This window comes from Arachis stenosperma, chromosome 3, assembly GCF_014773155.1.
Source record: "Arachis stenosperma cultivar V10309 chromosome 3, arast.V10309.gnm1.PFL2, whole genome shotgun sequence".
Classification (NCBI taxonomy): Eukaryota; Viridiplantae; Streptophyta; class Magnoliopsida; order Fabales; family Fabaceae; genus Arachis; species Arachis stenosperma.
Window position 1 is genome coordinate 113,657,230 of NC_080379.1, and position 6,080 is coordinate 113,663,309.

General features: G+C 41.3%; 1 non-coding gene across 1 annotated transcript; it reads right to left on the reverse strand.

Annotated features, from left to right (window-relative positions):
• Window positions 1–3,049: 3,049 nt before the first annotated feature.
• On the reverse strand, window positions 3,050–3,157 carry LOC130971142 (small nucleolar RNA R71). The gene has a single exon (XR_009082376.1). It is a non-coding gene; the product is annotated as a small nucleolar RNA R71 (small nucleolar RNA).
• Window positions 3,158–6,080: the final 2,923 nt, after the last annotated feature.

The following is a 6,080-nucleotide window of genomic DNA, read 5'->3' on the forward strand; positions in this document are numbered from 1 at the left end:
TCACTGGGAGGCTGGCCTCACGGCCATGCCTAGACCTTGTTCTTATGTATTTTCAACGGTGGAGTTTCTACACACCATAGATTAAGGTGTGGAGCTCTGCTGTACCTCGAGTATTAATGCAATTACTATTGTTCTTCTATTCAATTCCGCTTGTTCTTGTTCCAAGATATCACCTGTTCTTCAACTTGATGAATGTGATGATCCGTGACACTCATCATCATTCTCACTTATGAACAAAGTGACTGACAACCACTCTTGTTCTACAAGCATACGAGGCTTAGTGAATATCTCTTGGATTCCTGATACACGATGCATGGTTGATCGCCTGACAACCGAGTGCTCGCCTGACAAACGAGCCAGCCATTCCGTGAGATCAGAGTCTTCGTGGTATAGGCGAGAACTGATGGCGGCATTCAAGAGAATCCGGAAGGTCTAACCTTGTCTGTGGTATTCTGAGTAGGATTCAATGATTGGATGACTGTGACGTGCTTCAAACTCCTAGCAGGCGGGGCGTTAGTGACAGACGCAAAAGAATCGATGGATTTTATTCCGGCCTGACCGAGAACCGACAGCTGATTAGCCATATGCTGTGACAGAGCATCGGAACATTTTCACTGAGAGGATGGGAGGTAGCCACTGACAACGGTGAAACCCTACATGAGCTTGCCATGGAAAGGAGTAAGAAGGATTGGATGAAGACAGTAGGAAAGCAGAGAGACGGAAGGGAAGGCATCTTCATACACTTATCTGAAGCTCTCACCAATGATATACATAAGTATCTCTATCTTTATCTTTATGTTTTATTCATCATCTATACCCATTTGAGTCTGCCTGACTGAGATTTACAAGGTGACCATAGCTTGCTTCATACCAACAATCTCCGTGGGATCGACCCTTAATCGCGTAAGGTTTATTACTTGGACGACCCAGTGCACTTGCTGGTTAGTTGTGCGGAGTTGTGTTTATGCCATGGTATTGAGCACCAAGTCTTTGGAGCCATTACCGGGGATTGTTCTGTGTAAAAGTAGCGATCACAATTTCGTGCACCAAGTTTTTGGCGCCGTTGCCGGGGATTGTTCTTGAGTATGGACAACTGACGGTTCATCTTGTTGCTTAGATTAGGTATTTTTTTTAGAGTTCTTAAGAATGAATTCTAGTGTTTCATGGTGATCTGCTGAAATCTGGCTGGCTGAGAAGCCATGTCTAATCTTATTGGACCGAGGTTTCAACTGATCATCACAATAACTTGTTGACTTCTATCAATCTTGTTATTGGAGCAATGATCTGCTAAGGCTTGGCTGGCCATTGGCCATGTCTAGTGTTTTGGACCGAAGCTTTCTTTGAAAGCTTGGCTGGCTGTGAAGCCATGTCTAATTCCTGGACCGGAGTCTTAGACTAGCATTGCAATGATTCCTGGAAATTCAAATTGAGAATTCTGAAACCTTTATTTTCTGTTTTCACATAATTTTCGAAAAAAGCACAAAAAATTTTTTTAAAAATCATAAAAACCAAAAATACTTTATGTTTCTTGTTTGAGTCTAGTGTCTAATCTTAAGTTTGGTGTCTTGCATGCCTTGTTTATTTGATCTTGGTTCTATTTTCAAGTCAATAGTACAGGGGACTGAAGATTCAGAACATGCAGCAGAGGAATTACACAGAAAAGCTGGGCGTTCAAAACGCCCAGTGAAGAAGGACAGACTGGCGTTTAAACGCCAGCCAGGGTACCTGGTTGGGCGTTTAACGCCCAAAAAGGTAGCATTTTGGGCATTAAACGCCAGAATGGATACCATTCTGGGCGTTTAACGCCAGGATGGCACCAGGGGGAGGATTTTGTTTTCAAAATCAATTTTTTTTCAAGTTTTCAAAGTTTTTCAAAATCAAATCTTTTTCAAATCAAATCTTTTCAATCAAATGTTTTCAAAATTAATTTCTTTCCTTTTTCAAAGATACTTACTAACAATTAATGATTTGATTGAACATCTCAAATTTGTTGCCTTTTCTGTTGAGAAAGGTTTAATGTTTGAATCATATCTTTTCTTGTTAGGCAAGTCATTAATTTTTATTTTTAAAATCAAATCTTTTTTTAAAAAAATGTTTTTCAAATCATATCTTCTCAATCACATCTTTTTTAAAAACCAATCATATCTTTTTAATCACATCTTTTTCAAAATAGTTTTCAATCAAATCTTTTTAACTTCTAATTTCAAAATCTTTTTTAAAAATCACTTGATTTCTTTCCCACTCTTATTTTCGAAAATCAATTAGTGTTTTTCAAAAATTTTTTCAAAATCTTTTACTTAATTTTCGAAAATTACTTCCCTTCTTCTCACATCCTTCTGTTTATGGACTAACACTATCCCTTAATGCAAAATTTGAACTCCATCTTCTTTGATAAGTTCGAATTTTCTACTTCTGTCTTCTATTTTTCTTCTTCCTCTGACACCTCAAGGAATCTCTATACTGTGACATAGAGGATTCCATATTTTCTTGTTCTCTTCTCTTTCATATGAGCAGGAACAAAGACAAAGGCATTCTTGTTGAAGCTGACCCTGAACCTGAAAGGACCTTGAAGCGAAAGCTAAGAGAAGCTAAGGCACAACTCTCTGTAGAGGACCTAACCGAATTCTTCAAAGAAGAAGAAGACATGGCAGCCGAAAACAACAACAATGCAAACAATGCAAGGAAGGTGCTGGGTGACTTTACTGCACCTACTCCCGACTTCTATGGGAGAAGCATCTCTATCCCTGCCATTGGAGCAAACAACTTTGAGCTTAAGCCTCAATTAGTTTCTCTAATGCAACAGAATTGCAAGTTCCATGGACTTCCACTGGAAGATCCTCATCAGTTTTTAGCTGAGTTCTTGCAAATCTGTGACACAGTTAAGACTAATGGGGTTGACCCTGAGGTCTACAGACTAATGCTATTCCCTTTTGTTGTAAGAGACAGAGCTAGGACATGGTTGGACTCACAACCTAAAGAAAGCCTGGACTCTTGGGAAAAGCTAGTCAATGCCTTTTTGGCAAAGTTCTTTCCACCTCAAAAATTGAGTAAGCTTAGAGTGGAAGTCCAAACCTTCAGACAGAAGGATGGAGAGTCCCTCTATGAAGCTTGGGAAAGATACAAACAATTAATCAGAAAATGTCCTTCTGACATGCTTTCTGAATGGAGCATCATAGGTATTTTCTATGATGGTCTATCTGAACTATCCAAGATGTCCTTGGATAGCTCTGCTGGAGGATCTCTTCATCTGAAGAAGACGCCTACAGAAGCTCAAGAGCTCATTGAAATGGTTGCAAATAACCAATTCATGTACACTTCTGAAAGGAATCCTGTGAACAATGGGACAAGTCAGAAGAAAGGAGTTCTTGAGATTGATGCTCTGAATGCCATTCTGGCTCAGAACAAGATACTGACTCAACAAGTCAATTTGATTTCTCAAAGTCTGTCTGGAATGCAAAATGCACCAAGAAATACTAAGGATGCTTCATCTGAAGAAGAAGCTTATGATCCTGAGAACCCTTCAATGGAAGAGGTGAATTACCTAGGAGAACCCTATGGAAACACCTATAATTCTTCATGGAGAAATCACCCAAATTTCTCATGGAAGAATCAAGAGAGACCTCAACAAGGTTTCAACAATAATAGTGGAAGAAACAGGTTTAGCAATGGCAAGCCTTTTCCATCATCTTCTCAGCAATAGACAGAGAATTCTAAGCAGAACCCCTCTGACTTAGCAACCATGGTCTCTGATCTAATCAAAACCACTCAAAGTTTCATGACTGAAACAAGGTCTTCCATTAGGAATCTGGAGGCACAAGTGGGACAGCTGAGTAAGAAAATTACTGAACTCCCTCCAAGTACTCTTCCAAGCAATACAGAAGAAAATCCAAAAGGAGAGTGCAAAGCCATAACCATGGCCGAATCTGGAGAGGAAAGAGAGGAGGTGAACGCCACTGAGGAAGACCTCAGTGGGCGTGCACTGACCTCCTCTGAGTTCCTCAAAGAGGAACCATGGGAATCTGAGGCTCAAAATGAGACCATAGAGATTCCATTGGATTTACTTCTGCCATTCATGAGCTCTGATGAGTATTCTTCTTCTGAAGAGGATGAGTATGTCACTGAAGAGCAAGTTGCTAAATACCTTGGAGCAATCATGAAGCTAAATGACAAGTTATTTGGAAATGAGACTTGGGAGGATGAACCCCCTTTGCTCACCAAAGAACTGGATGACTTGTCTAGGCAGAAATTACCTCATAAGAAAGAAGATCCTGGGAAGTTTTCCATACCTTGTACCATAGGCACCATGACCTTCAAAAAGGCTCTGTGTGACTTAGGGTCAAGTGTAAACCTCATGCCTCTCTCTGTAATGGAGAAGCTAGGGATCTTTGAGGTACAAGCTGCAAGAATCTCACTGGAGATGGCAGACAACTCAAGAAAACAAGCTCATGGACTTGTAGAGAATGTTTTGGTGAAAGTTGAAGACCATTACATCCCTACTGATTTCATAGTCCTAGAGACTGGGAAGTGCATGGATGAATCCATCATCCTTGGCAGACCCTTCCTAGCCACAGCAAAGGCTGTGATTGATGTTGATGGAGGTGAACTGATCATTCAAGTGAATGAAGAATCCTTTGTGTTTAAGGCTCAAGGACATCCCTCTGTCACCATGGAGAGGAAACATGAAGAGCTTCTCTCAATTCAGAGTCAAATAGAGCCCCCACAGTCAAACTCTAAGTTTGGTGTTGGGAGGCCACAACCAAACTCTAAGTTTGGTGTTGAACCCCCACATTCAAACTCTAAGTTTGGTGTTGGGAGGTTCCAACATTGCTCTGAGTATCTGTGAGGCTCCATGAGAGCCCTCTGTCAAGCTACTGACATTAAAGAAGCGCTTGTTGGGAGGCAACCCAATGATTATATTTTATCTATTTTTCCTTGTTATTTTATGTTTTTTGTAGGTTGATGATCATAAGAAGTCACAAAATCAATTGAAAAAGCAAAAACAGAATGAAAAACAGGAAGAAAAATAGCACACCCTGGAGGAAGAACTCACTGGCGTTTAAACGCCAGTGAGGTTAGCAGATGGGCGTTTAACGCCCAGTCTGGCACCATTCTGGGCGTTTATCGCCAGAAAGGGGCACCAGACTGGCGTTAAACGCCAGGAAAGGGCAAGAACCTGGCGTTAAACGCCAGAAATGGGCACCAGCCCGGCGTTTAACGCCAGAAATGGCTCAAAACGTGATTTTGCATGCCATTTGGTGCAGGGATGACTTTTCCTTGACACCTCAGGATCTGTGGACCCCACAGGATCCCCACCTACCCCCACCACCCTCTTTCTTCTTCACCCATTCACCAATCACCTCAACACCTCTTTCCCAAAAACCCCCACCTATCAAATCCCACTATCATCCTCACTCCTTCATTTTCACACACCCTAAACACTACTTCTTCCCCTTCTGGCCGAACCACAAAGCCATCTCCCTCTCCTCCATTTCTTCTTCTTCTACTCTCTTCTTTCTTCTTTTGCTCGAGGACGAGCAAACCTTTTAAGTTTGGTGTGGTAAAAGCATTGCTTTTTGATTTTCCATAACCATTTATGGCATCCAAGGCCGGAGAAACCTCTAGAAAGAGGAAAGGGAAGGCAAAAGCTTTCACCTCCGAGTCATGAGAGATGGAGAGATTCATCTCAAGGGATGCACTTTCCTCCACAAAACTATTGGGAGCAAATCAACACCTCCCTAGGAGAATTGAGTTCCAACATGGGACAACTAAGGGTGGAGCACCAAGAACACTCCATCCTCCTCCATGAAATTAGAGAAGATCAAAGAATCATGAGAGAGGAGCAACAAAGACAAGGAAGAGACATTGAGGAGCTCAAGCACTCCATAAGACCTTCAAGAGGAAGAACAAGCCGCCATCACTAAGGTGGACCCGTTCTTTAATCTCCTTGTTCTTTGCTTTTCTGTTTTTCGAAAATTATGCTTTATGTTTATCCATGTTTGTGTCTTATGATCATTAGTGTCTTAGTGTCTATGCCTTAAAGTTATGAATGTCCTATGAATCCATCACCTTTCTTAAAAGAA